Below are 14,954 nucleotides of genomic sequence, written 5' to 3'. Positions count from 1 at the left end.
TCTATCTATCTAATCTATGTGTGATGCTCTATTCTATTCTATTCTGAGCAGTTTGTCAACTTTTGGACACCTTTGAAGGTGTTTCTATGTGTTTTCTATGTGTTTATATGTGGTTTTTTTTTTGCCTGCCATTGGTTTTAATGGTGTTCGACGAGCCGTTCTACGAACATGCCGGTGTTCGACGAACCGAACCCGAACACTACGGGGGTGGTTCAACATTACTTGTAACGTTACAAAATGTTTCGGATGTCACTGAATATTGCAGTTGTTGGTTTCACCCCCCGCAAAATATAATATTGCACATGATAAAAGGAGCTCCAAACTGACACTCCCATGAGGGTTGTAGTTTATGGCGGAAAGTAAGTTTTTCTTATTTTGTATGGTAGAAGGTTGTGCTATGTTCACCTTCTGTTCTGTCCTTCATTCTCTTCTATCATGTCTCCTTATCTTAAGCAATGATGCCTGAGTTACTTTTTATGTGTTTGAATATCTAGCAAGTGATTTGGATGGAGCCGGGTAAGTTAATTTTTACTGTTAATGAGGGCTGAGTACAATTATTTGATTGTAATAGAATCCTACTCGAATATACAAAAAAATCAGCATTTTTGAGAATATGGATTTTGTACATTTGCTTTGTGCAGATGAAGTAAAATGACAGTCAGCCAGATGCAATTTTGCAGAACTCTAGATGGCAGGCAAAAGTTAAAAAACAAAAAAAACAAACATACTCATCATTCCAGCCCCTCTGCTGTTTGCTGCCCGGTCATCATAGCTGCCCCTTTTTTTTTCAGCCATAGCGAACCGCATCTCTTAGGTCGCACTTTGCGACTTTACGGAAAGGAGATACAGCGCGCAGTGGGGGAAAGAAGAGGCTGCGCGGATGACTGAGCGATGGGCAAGTAGCAGCAGAGGGGCCGTCACGTGAACATTGAGGTGAGTATAACTTTTTTTCACTCTTTACAACCAGAGAACATTCTCATCTTCACCATAAGGAGCAACACTATTAGCAATTATTTTCTCCACCTTCAAACACTTCACAGGCAGATGGGGCCTATTAGATAGGATGAGGCTAGTGGTGATTGCGGATCTACTATAGAGCGACAAACTATAACTGATACAGATATGTCCCTCCCTTAACATTTCTAAAATGTCAATAATCTTAATTTGCCATTATACAAGTTCAAACCTGCACCATTCCATATCAAAATATGTGTTATAGTACAGTATGCATTAAAAAAAAAAACTAAAGAAATGAACTGGGATATAAATTGGTGTGCATGCAGCATTTTAAGAGCATGTTCACCCACGGCCACTAAACAGAAAAAAGCAAAGCCAGAATCATAATATTCAAACACCCTACAATAAATAAACAGCAATAGTGCATGAAAGTAATATAGGGTACTTGGTTAACATAATTTTGATCAAAATAATGCGAAAGCCATCCCACCTCATCACGGTGACCCTATTTGGGACAGTCCTCACTCTAATATTTAAAACCTTACCGTTTATCAAGTGACATGCATGTGGATAAGGGCTGAGAGACTGAACCCTACTAGTGGACACACATACATGGGGAACAAGATGAATAGTATTCCCAGCTCAAGGGAAAGGCAAGCCACACCTTTATATGTACTTGGAGCACACTAACTTCATCTTCTGTTCTGCCCTTCATTCTCTTCTATCGTGTCCCCTTTTCTTAAGCAATGATGCCTGCGTTAACTTTTATGTGATTTGAATGGAGTCGGATAAGTCAAATTTTACTGTTAATTAGACATGAGTACATTTATTTCACTGGAATTTGAATTCTACTTGAATATGCAAACAAAATCTGCATTTTAGAGACTATGGATGTTTGTAAATTCTTTGTGAGGAGATGCAGTAAAATGTAGTATGGCCAGGCACCATTTTGCTGAACTGGAGACGGTCAGCAAAAGTTTAGATAAAAAAGCTTATACTCACATGTCCAGCCCCTGCCCCTTTTTTCCTCCATCACGATCTGCTTCTCCTAGGCCTCAGAGGACATTGTGTGCGGCACATGGTGACGTTACAGAAAATATATACGGCTCGCAATGGGGTAAAGAGGCTGCTCTGGGGACTGGACGATAGGCAGCTAGCAGCAGAGGGACTAGACAGGTGAGGTGAGTATAAGTTTTTTTTGTTTCTTTACATCTTACAATTACTATGCTCAAGGGTCTGTAGAGAGCCTACAGCATAGTAATGAACCATTTAATTTGTAGAGAATAATTTTGCTGTGAATTGAATTTACAGGTAATATCTGCTCAATTTGGCTAATTGGAATTTTGGTAGATCCGTTCATCTCTACTGGTAATGTATATTGTTTCTTTGATAACGCTCAGTTGCTGTTTATAACCAGCTGTTTATGCTCCACATTCTGAAGATGAGAATGTAAAAACATTCTCATCTTCACAATATGGAGCTACACGATTAGCAATCATTGTCTCCAGCTGCAAAAACATCACAGGCAGATGGGGTCTATTAGAAGGGATGAGGCTGGTGGTGGCCGATCTACTATAGAGCGACACACTATGATTGTTACAAATGTGCATTTGTAACGTTTCTAAAATTAAATTAATCTTAGTTTGTCATTATACCAGTATGTAGTATTGTACATCTGGGGATAGGTTGAGTTAATAGAAAGTGATAGAAGAACCAAGAGTGACAGGTGATGGCAACTACTGAAAGATTTCCATAAAAGTCAATGGAAACTCTGAGATAGTAGGAAGTATATGACTCCTACGTAGATTACCCTCTAAATGATAGGGTTCCAGATTAGATAACAATGAGAAAGTCTTATAAGTGCGTACAGATCTGGGTAATGGTACTACTCAGGGTACTTGTGTTCTAAATTGCTGTGGAAGCCCTCAGTGACGGCTTTAGATTAGGGTCTTGTCAAGAGATGATTGACTGAGGAGACCAGTGAGTTTGGAATAAATGTTTGGGGTCAGGTTTTGAGGAGTGGCTAAGGCTTTAAAGTGCAGGAACAAGTTAAGGACAAGTTTGGTAAATTAGATTTATACATGACTCCCTTCTTCACTACTGTCTAATGTTCAGTATTTCTCTCTGTGCTTTACAGATGTATAAAGTCCTGAACTAGAACTGTCTTATCTACTTATAGGATGGAGAAAGGTGAGGGTGACATGTCGACATAGAAGGTGGTGGAGGAGATTAACATCAAGAAGGAAAAGGAGATTAACATCCAGGTTGAGAAGGAAGTGGAGATTAACCCCTTTACCCCCAAGAGTGGTTTGCAGGTTAATGACCAGGCCAATTTTTACAGTTCTGACCACTGTCACTTTATGAGGTAATTACTCTGGAAAGCTTCAACGGATCCCGCTGATTCTGAGATTGTTTTTTCGTGACATATTGTACTTCATGATAGTGGTAAAATTTCTTCTATGTCACCTGCGTTTATTTGTGAAAAAATTGGAAATTTGGCGAAAATTGTGAAAATTTCGCAATTTTCTAAATTTTAATTTTTATGCCCTTAAATCAGAGAGATATGTCACATAAAATAGTTAATAAATAACATTTATGACCACACCGCCCCCCGAGGAAGCCCACCACGTGAAACGCGCGTCGGGGCGCGATCACAGCGGACATATATGGGTAAACCTGACTTATGCTCAACAGTGAGCGCATAGATATACCTATATACTATTTGTGAGATTGATACTGGTAATTATGCATATGGCAGTGGCACTGCCTTATGAGTCCATGCACGTCTGTGCCTCTAACTGTGAATGCTGTCATTTTCTGCGTTGATTTATATAGAGGACTCCTCATGCAGTGCTTATTGAGCCCCCATGTCCCTCTGTGATCCTCTTTTTCATGTGTTTCTCACTTTATACCTATTGACCTTCTTTTTATACTTTTGTAGTGTTTCTTGTTTTTAATATACCTAAATAAAATATATACCTTTTAATTCATCTGTTTGCACTAATTGTATTTTCTGGGGTGCACCATTTCTCTTATAGGTTCATAAACATTTCCCACATGTCTACTTTACATCAGCACAATTTTGGAACCAAAATTTTTTTTTAGTAGGGAGCAATAAGGGTTAAAAGTTGACCAGCGATTTCTCATTTTTACAACAAAATTTACAAAACCATTTTTTTAGAGACCACGTCACATTTGAAGTCACTTTGAGGGTCCTTTATGACAGAAAATACCCAAAAGTGACACCATTCTAAAAACTGCAACCCTCAAGGTGCTCAAAACCACATTCAAGAAGTTTATTAACCCTTCAGATGCTTCACAGGAATTTTTGGAATGTGGAAGAAAAAAATGAACATTTAACTTTTTTCACAAAAATGTTCCTTTAGACCCAATTTTTTTTATTTTCGCAGGGGTAACAGGAAAAAAATGGACCCCAAAATTTGTTGTGTTATCTCCTCTGAGCACACAGATACCCCATATGTGAGGAAAAACCACTGTTTGGGCGCAAAGCAGGGCTCGGAAGGGAAAGAGCGCCATTTGACTTTTTGAATGTAAAATTTGTTTAGAGAGCCCCTGATGTGCCTAAACAGTGGAAACCCCCCACAAGTGACACCATTTTAGGAACTAGACTACTCAGGGAACTTATCTAGGTGTGTGGTGAGCACCCTGAACCCCCAGGTGCTTCATAGAAGTTTCTAATATTGAACCGTAAAAATAAAATTTTCACATTTTTTCAACAAAAATGTTTTTCAGCCCCCAATTTTTCATTTTCATAAGGGTAACAGGAGAAATTGCACCATGCAATTTGTTGTGCAATTTCTCCTGAGTAAGCCAATACCCCATATGTGGGGGAAAACCACTGTTTGGGCACACGGCAGGGTTCGGAAGGGAAGGAGCGTCATTTGACTTTTTGAATGTAAAATTTGCTTGAATAATTAGCAGACGCCATGTTGCGTTTGGGGGGTCCCTGATTGTGCCTAAATAGTGGAAACCACCCCCCACTTCCCCCAGTGACTTCATCTTGGAAACTACACCCCTCCAGGATTTTATCAAGGGGTATAGTGAACATTTTGAACCCAGAGGTACGACACAGAATTTGATAACATTAGGTCATCATACTGAATAAGTTGTCATTAGTCTTGAGTGCAAGTGCTCGCTATTTGAGTTTGCATCAGGTGCTCGGGTATGCACCAAGTATTGCGGGTGCTCAAGTGACATGCTTAAGTCCCTGCCCCGCATGTTTCACAGTTATTAGACACCCAAAAAAAAACATGTGGGTATCGCTCATGCATGGCAGGCAATCCCCGCAAGGATTTTTTGGCTGTATAACAGCTGCAAAACATTTTGGGCGGAGACTCGAGCACGTCACTCGAGCACCCGCTATACTCTGTGCATACCAGAGCACCTGATGCAAACTCAAGCAGCGAGCACTTGCGCTGAACATTAGTCGCCATATCGTCATTTTTTTTCTTTACTTCTGAAAAAATCCCAACCCTAACCTTAGTTCAACCCTAACCCTAGCCCAACCCTTGCCCAACTCTAACCCTAGCCTAACCCTAACCTAACCCTAGCCTAACCCTAGACTAACCCTAGCACAACCCTAACCGTAGCCCAACCTTAACCCTAGCCCAACCCTAACCCTACCATAACCCTAACCCTAGCACAACCCTAGCCCAACCCTAACCCTAGCCCAAGCCGAACCCTAGCCAAACCCTAACCCTAGCCCAACCCTAACCCTAGCCCAACCCTAACCCTAGCACAACCCTAAAGTTTATTTTTTACGCCGTTCCTCGTGCTGTATAAGTGATTACTTAGACGTCTTTATTCTTCGGGTCGGTGCAATTACAACAATGCCAGATTCATATCGGGTTTTTATGATTGACAGCTGTCACACACTAAAAGACGCATTTTTTTTTGCAAAGACTAGTTTTTTCATTGCTATATTTTGAGAGCTATAATTTTTCCATATTTCGGCCGACAGAGTCATGTTGATGTTTTTATTGGTACCATTTTCGGGCACGTGATATTTTTTGATCGCTTTCTATTCTGATTTTTAGAAGGCAGAATAAACAAAAACTAACAATTCAGGAATTGTTTTTTTTTTTTTTTTTTTTATGCCGTTCTGCGTGTGGTAAAATTGATAAGGCAGCTTTATTCTTCAGGTCAGTATGTTTACAGCGGTACCGCATTTATATTTTTTTTACATTTTGGCGCTTTTACACAATAAAAACTATTTTATAGAAAAAAGAAATGTTTTTGCATAGCTTTAGGCTATGTGCCCACGATACAGAAATGCTCCGGATTTTTCCTGAGCGTTTCTGCATCTCCCTGGCAGAAAAAAACACATGCGGATTGTACATGCGTTTTTCCTGCCAGGGACATGCGGATGTGAAGCGTTCTTCACATGCATTTCCGCATGCGTGTTGACAAGTGCTTTCCAAGCGATTTTAGCATCACTTGGAAAGTGCTTGTCAACTTGGTCACACTATATAAATCCATGCAAACGGCATGGATTTATATAGTGTGACCCGAGAGAATGTCAAAAAATAAAAAATAAATCTATACTTACCTTCCGATGGCCCCCGCAGTCTTGCTGACTGCCGGCAGATTGCGGTAAACTGAAGGACCTGCCGACATCAGCATCACGTGACCCGTCACATGACTATGACGTCAGCGCAGGTCCTCCAGTCCATCGCGATCTGCCGGCAAGGGAGGAGGAGCGCACCGGGGGCCGTCAGAAGGTAAGTATCATATTTATTTTTTATTTTATTCTTTTTTTTTTTACAGTTTCTATGGTACCCGGGTCCGGAGGAGAGTCTCCTCTACTCCACACCTGGGTACCATCTGCACATTGAACGCATGTATTCCGCATGTGCTTATCTAGTGAAGCGGAATACATGCGTTCTAATGCAAGTCAATGGCGGCGAAAAGGCAGCACTTCCGCAAAATAATTGGTAGCGCTGCGTTTTTTTCTGCAATAATAATCCGCAGCGGAAATTTCCGCAGCATGTGCACAGCACATGCGGATTATCATTGGAGAACATGGCTGGCCTTCTACCATGCGTTGTTTAAGCGGTTCTGCAGCGTTTTTGCCGCTGCGGAAACGCTTAAAAAACGCATCCTGGGCACACAGCCTTATTCTGAGAGCTATAACTTTTTTTATTTTTCGGCTGATGGAGCTGTATGGCGGCTTGTTTTTTGCGGGACAAGATGACGTTTTCAGCGGTACCATTTTTATTTACATTCGTCTTTTTGATCGCGTTTTATTCCAGACTTAGTGCAACACAAAGGGAAGAGGGAAAGGGGGAAGTGGAGACTTCCTAGTCTGGTCTAGTGGCACCCTGTCTCAACCGCTGTCCCTATATTGCCTCTTCAGCAGTCGCAACACGAGTGCCTCGCTCTGTCTTTCCCTGGCGTATGGCTAGGGATGGGGATGGGAGGAGATGAGCACTAGTCGATCTCCACTAAACTCTATAGACAACAAGGGTAGACAAACAGGGGGAGAATGCTTAGCTTTAGACGACTCCAGGCAAATGCAAACTCGGCCTCAAGCTCCACAGAGGATGAAGTACTGCTCTTGCTAAGCCTTCATAAGTAGAAATGCATATAGATGGTACCTAGCCCTCTCAGACACACCAGGTATATATACACCCAGGCAAGGGAGCTAATTACCAAAGGGAGGTAGCCGCTAGGTCCTAGAGACAGCCTTTCATCTAAGAAGATGTCTGTATTGCCAAGCGTAGAGATCTCCTGCAACCAACTGCAGGGCGATTGTCATCTCTGATACTCCCGTGACAGTAACCCCCCTCTACGAGTGGCCTCCGGACACTCAGGACCAGGTTTCTCAGGAAAAGAGGTGTGGAAAGAGCGAACCAATCTGGGAGCGTTCAACTCTGACGCTGAAACCTACATCCTCTCCTCTGGACCATAGCCTTTCCAGTGCACCTTGATCTCACTTGGTGGCAAAGACATCACCTGGTTCTTACTTTTGGCATCCTCGCTGTGGGATACTCCTGTCTCAGGATTCAATCCCACCTCACCAGGTCGTCCAGAGTCTTTTGCAAATTCATCCATACTACAAGCGGGAGTTGTGCCTCTGCTTGCACAACCGCATCAGGTGAGCAATTTCTTATAGATACTCACCCTTTTAATTGATCAAATCTTGCTACGCTTAGATAGCGCCACGTTTTTTCTCCTTTAGGAACTCTATTATTGAACAGCGAAAACACATTTTTCTAGTTTGGCATAAAGTTTGTTATCCCTTAATATCTGGAGCACCTGCTTAACATGCCCCCGAAGAGTCTCAAAATCAGGTGAGTAAACCAAAATATCGTCCAGATAGACCACCACAAACCTCCCCACCAAATGATGGAAAATATCATATTTGAAATGCTGGAATACCGCAGGTGCATTGGTCAAACCAAAAGGCATAACCAGACTCTCGAAATGTCCTTCCGGGGTATTGAACGCTGTTTTACATTCGTCCCCTTCTCTGATTCTAACCAGGTTGTAGGCTCCCCTTAAATCCAACTTGGAGAATACCTTAGCTCCCACAACCTGACTGAACAAATCTGGAATCAGAGGAAGAGGGTATGAATCACGGATGGTAATTTGATTTAATTCCTGGAAATCTAAACAGGGACGTAGACCACCATCTTTTTTCTTCACAAAGAAGAACCCTGCCACCACAGGCGAAGATGAGGGTCTGATATGTCTTTTCTCCAGATTTTCTGCAATGAAATCCATCATTGCTTGTCTCTCAGGGCCAGAAAGATTATACAGTCTGGACTTCGGTAGTTTAGCTCCGGGGGTCAGGTTAATAGGACAGTCATAAGCACGATGAGGAGGCAAATCCTGACACCTCCTCTCAGAAAAGACGTCCACAAAACCAGACAGAAAAGCAAGTAAAATTTCTGTAGAGACAGTAGCAAAGGAAATTTCTAAACAGTTCTCATGGCAGTAATCTCCCCATTCAATAATCTCCCCGGCTTGCCAATCCACCAACAGATTATGTTTAACAAGCCAAGGTATACCCAAGACAATCGGTGTGGGAAGATTGTCCAGAACATAGCAAGGAATTATTTCACAATGAACTGACCCCACCCTCAGTTTTACATTATGTACAATCTTAGTAAATGCTGTCTGTGCAAGTGGCGCCGAGTCAATGGCAAAGATGGAAATAGGTTCAGCTAAAGTACAGCAAGCAAGACCATAAGTTCTCACAAACTCAGCAACAACTATGCTGACTCCAGCTCCACTGTAAACAAACACAGAAATTTTCTTGTTTTTTCTCTCTAGTACCAACTCAGCTGTCAGGACAAAGCGGGAACTGCAGTTTGGCCATAAATGCACCCCTTGTTTATCCAACTCCAGACTACCAAGAGTTAATCGAGTCCATTTGTTTAAGAATTGAAGGACAGGTCCCAACAAAATGTCCCTTTTTCCCACAAAAAAAATTATGCCTATCTTCTTGCGAATCTTTGGGGAGATGTATGATGTAGAGACACCCCCTAACTACATGGGTTCCTCCACCTCCCCCACAACTGCTTCACCCCCAGACCGCTCCCCTGGCAGAGGTACACAACCCCGACAAGAAGGCCCCAGAGAAAGTGGTCTCACCCATCTGTCCCGAAGGTGTCTATCAAGAAGTATGGCCAAAGACATCGCAGCCTCCAAGGACTGAGGGGTTTCATATACTGCCAAGGCATCTTTCAACCTTTCAGCAAGCCTCTCACAAAATTTACTTCTAAGGGCTGAGTCATTCCATTTGGAATCCGTCACCCATCAACGGAATTCCGAACTGTACGTTTCCACTGGCCGATTCCCCTGCTGAAGATGACGTAGCCTAGACTCAGCCAAGGCGACTCGGTCAGGGTCATCATAGATGAGGGCCAGAGCTTCGAAAAACCCCTCCACAGACTGGAGAAAAAACGAGTCCTGCTGTAACGAAAATGCCCATGACTGGGGATCTCCCTGCAATAGAGAGATCACAATACCAATCTGTTGCTCCTCATTACCGGAGGAGTAAGGAAGAAGTTTGAAATACAATTTGCATGCCTCCTCAAATACAAAAAACTTGTCCCTACCTCCTGAAAACCTGTCCGGGAGGGCAACCTTGGGTACAGGCTGGACAGGCCTACCTGCCGAGACCCCCACATTGGCGACCTGTAACTGCTGATGCTGCTGCTCTATCTCACCACCGAGGTCATTCACCTCGAGACAGCCTGTGCAGCCGCTCTGCAAGCTCTGCAACTGAAACCATATCAAGTGCAAAAGGTGCACGCCCAAAAACAAACAGAAAAAAAGATGTCAGTTTTTGTTTTTTTCTTCTCAAAACGTGCTAGGCCGGCTATAATGTCACGCCAAGTGTGGGAAAGATTTAGTGCAACACAGAGGGAAGAGGGAAAGGGAGCCCAGACACTAGGGAAAGGGGGAAGTGGAGACCTCCTAGCCTGGTCTAGTGTCACTCTGACTCAACTACCGTCCCTATATTGCCTCTTCAGAAATCGCCGCACGCATGCATCGTCCTGTCTTTCCCTGGCGTATGGCTAAGGTTAGGGATGGGAGGAGATGAGCACTAGTCGATCTCCACTAAACTGGATAGGGCATCAATGTATAAGTAGTGGACAGCCTCTTTAACATCAAGGAGGTGTTGCAATCACTAGGATTTTTACATTTCCCATGCAACAAATTTATTAATAATGAGTTCCTATCTTTCTCTAGCAGCAGCAAAAGCAGAAAGGGGAAAGATAACCCTCAAGGTAAGTGCAAAACTTTGGTTGACCCCTTTTTTTCTTGCTGTACTAGTGAAAATAGAAGTAGCAGAAGGTGATTCTCCCCTCAGGGCCCCACTTGAAGGGTATGCACATGTTCAGTATTTGCTGTAGAAATTTCTGCACCATTTCTGCATCTCTTTGCAGGAGAATCGCAGCGTAAAAATATGCGGGTTTTTGCATGCATTTTTTTCACCTGCATTCTTCTAGCAATTTTATACAGCTTGAATAAACTTATTTTTAGCTTGTAAAGCTAGTTGAAAAAAAAATTTTATGATGTAATTTCCTTGGTTCCACCCCTCCTTGTTTATTCTTCATCTTGTAACTAAACAACTGCATTGATAATGCAGAGCACAGAAATTCTAACTCCTATACAGCTCCACAGGCCATATACTGCCATATACTGCATTTATCATTGATCATAATAATAAATCTACTGCGTCTTTGAAGAGACTAAGCTAAGGTATATGTAAATAATATTTTACATGTCTCTTTTACTTTCTTTTGCTCTGGTGTGCAGTAACCAAAAATTTATCTTTAACTGCAGAATCAGTCCAGAGAACAAAGAAAAATGTAGGTGTACCCAATTGTAATGGACCGTAGTGAGAAGGGTCACGTCCATCTAAAAATGCTATCATATATAAAATATCTACAAACAAAATATCACCATGTTTACCTAAACGTACGTTTTTAATAAATTTATTTTCAGATATCCTTACAAATTTGTATCATTTTGTTGCCTCCCCATAAATGCTTTTGATCAGCTCTTGGATATGCTATGTCCACAGCTGACCTAGTCATATAGTGTGATGAGAGAGGTGATCTCTGCTGTTCATCATCTTGTGGTAAGTACTGAAAAACAAATTTCAAGTTTAAAGTTTATCTAAAAAATGTTAAGTTAATTTGTGCTTGCATTATTAACAGTAATTATGTTTTTTGGACTGTTTGTTATCATGTAAAATGTTATTTCTGTAGTATCATACTTATGGTAGATGTGTTTTGCTTGTTCAGCTTTCTTTTGTGGTATACTGTGTCAGTCCGTTGAATCTTTTGTAACTTTTGATGAAACTGTGATTTTTGGTGTGTTGAGCAGATGTCTATTTTTGAATCTTCTCAATACTGATATACTGATTGAGTAGTTTACAGATGTGATCTCGCACTGCTTAAGAGGCACCTAGTTCAACTTGTAATGTGATGAAATACAGCAATTGGCGGGTGTGTTATTAATGCAATTTCATGTAATTTTTCATCACATCTCAAAAGAGGACATCTACATGAAATCACCAAATTGTGCCTTGTATTACACTAATGTTTTTACATTTATTTTTGTGTTTCTGATTCTCTTTTCTTTTGTAACTTTCTGGTCCGAGGAGAAAGCATTGCATTGCTACACCTTCAATTTAGGGTTTGTAAATCCACCTTTTCCCAAATTGTGAGATGCACTTGTAACATTTCCAGCCCCACCACCTTCCACAGGTTCCATGCGCCAAGTTCCCTTTTTGATGGTATCGGATGAGTCTTTTCCCTTAATAACCAACCTGCTGCATCTATAACCAAGAAGGGGACTGAATGCCCAGCATAATATTTTTCATTATCAGTTGAGTTGTGCACGCAGATACAGTATGTGGAGTGCTGGTTCTCCCATCAGGACCCCACTCCAAGGGTATGTGTACACGTTCAGTATTTCCTGCAGAAATTTCTGCACCATTTCTGCATCCCTTGGCAGGCAAAATGCAGCGTAAAACATGCAAGTTTTTGCATGGGTTTTTTTCACTTACGTTTCGCTAGCGTTTTATACAGCTTGAATGAATGCTTATTTGTGGCTTATTAAGCTAGTTGAAAAAAAAACTTTATGATGTAATTTCATTTGTTCCACCCCTTCTTGTTAATTCTCCCTCTAGTAACTGAACAACTGCATTGAAACAAAGTGAGAAGGGTCTCTTCCATCTAAAGATGCATTCATATAGAAAATATCTACAAAAAAATCACCATGTTTGCCTAAACGTAGTTTTTTCTAATTCATTTTAAGATATCCCAACAAATTTGCATTATTTTGTCACTTCCTCATTAATAGTTTTGATTGACTCTTGAATATACTAAAGATGTGATGTCGATCTGCATGAGCAACTCCTAGCTCAACTTGTAATGTGATGAAATACAGCAATTGGCAGGTGTATTACTACAGTAATTTCATGTAGATGTTGGTCACGTGTCCAAGAGGACATCTACATTAATATAGTTAATGCTTGAAATTACCAAATTGTGTCTTGTATTACAATAATGTTTTTACATTTATTTTTGTGTCTCTGATTCTCTTTATGCTTCTTTTGAAGATGTCTGGCCACAGAAGAGTGCTATGCATTGCTGCACTTTCAATTTTTGGGTTGGTAAATCCACCATTTCCCAAATTATAAAGTGCACATGTGACGTGATCTGACAAAACTTGCAACTATTGTGATACCTTCCCTGAGTAGACTTGGCAGCAAGTCACAGAAAGCTTTCAGATTGTGGCAGGGCCATACATGGAAATCATGGGGCCCCATAGCAGAAATTCTAACCGGGTCCCCCTCCCCCCCCCAAAAAAAAGAAAACTTAAATAATTTTTGGGGTCACAGAAGAGCATATCTCACAACTTTCCAGCCTTTACATAGTAATTTTCCTCCAGCTGAAGTCTTAGATTCTTCTTTCATTGCCCCCATAAAGTATGATAATAATAATCTTTATTTTTATATAGCTTCAACATATTTCGCAGCACTTTACATACATCATCACCACTGTCCCCATTGGGGCTCAAAATCTAAATTCCGTATAAGAATGTCTTTGGAGTGTGGGAGGAAACCGGAGAACCTAGAGGAAACCCACGCAAACACAGGGAGAACATACAAACTCCTTGCAGATGTTGTCCTTGGTGGGATTTCAATCCAGGACCCCAGCGCTACAAGGCTGCAGTGCTAATCACTGAGCCACCTTGCTGCCCTACAAACAAAAGTGCCCCCCAAACACAGTATAATACCCCCATTGTGAATTTCTCCACATTAGCCTCCACATGCACAGTATAATGACCCTACTGTACCCCACCTCAACTCCCAACACAAATATGGTGACCCCAACACAGTATGATCCCCTAACTGTGACTCCCACACAGCCCTCCATGCAGTATAATGGGCCTACATACAGTATAATAGGCCTCACTAGCCCTCCAAACAGTAAGATGGACCCCACCCAAACCTTCACACTGTATAATTGCTTGTACACAGTATAATGGCCCCACATAACCCTCCAAATATTATAATAGCCCCACATAGCCTTCCATTTAGTATAATGCACCCCCCCCATGGTACTCCATGCAATATAATGCACCCCCATGGTCCTCCACGCAATATAATAGTGCAACCCCCATAGGGCATAGTGTGGCCACCATAGGGCATAGTGCCGCTTCCATAGGGCATAGTGCGGCCCCCATAGGGCATAGTGCGGCCCCCATAGGGTATAGTGCGCCCCATAGGGCACAATGCAGACACAGTCCTCCAGTAATATGGGCACCACATACTCACTGATTTTAAAAAAATAAATAAATACACCCTTACCGGCCACTCCTCGTTCCCCCGCCGCTTCAGTCTCTGCAGCAAGCCTCTCTTATCAGCTCCACTGCCTGACCCAGTGGCGCGATGACGTGACGTCATCGCTCCGCTGTGTCAGATGCAGAGGGGGAATGATGGGAGAGGAATTGTCACATGAAACTCCCACCTCCATAATTGCTTTCAACTGTATCGGCGCTGCCATTGGTGGTATACCACTGGATTGTGGCCAACTTTCCCAACTGCCTGGATGCAGTTGGTGAAAAACATGTAAGGGTTCAGCACCCACCATGATCAGGATCACGCTTATTTTAACCCCATCATCCCCGAGCTTGTTTTCACCTTCATGACTGGGCCAAATTTTGCAATTCAGACAACTGTCAATTTATGAGCTAATAACTCTGGAACTCTTCAACGGATCCCACTGATTCTGAGAATGTTTTCTCGTGACATATTGTACTTCATGATAGTGGTAAAATTTATTCTATATGACTTGTGTTTATTTGTGAAAAAAACAGAAATTTGGCGAAAATTTGAAAAACTTTGCAATTTTCAAACTTTTAATTTTTATGCCCTTAAATCAGAGAGTTATGTCACACAAAATAGTTAATAAATAACATTTCCCACATGCCTAATTTACATCAAC

The sequence above is a fragment of the Phyllobates terribilis genome, unplaced genomic scaffold, assembly GCF_046119375.1.
Source record: "Phyllobates terribilis strain yellow unplaced genomic scaffold, ASM4611937v1 Scaffold_1__5_contigs__length_1240528914, whole genome shotgun sequence".
Lineage (NCBI taxonomy): Eukaryota > Metazoa > Chordata > Amphibia > Anura > Dendrobatidae > Phyllobates > Phyllobates terribilis.
The sequence above is the reverse complement of the archived record's forward strand: the minus strand, read 5'-3'. Positions refer to the sequence as shown.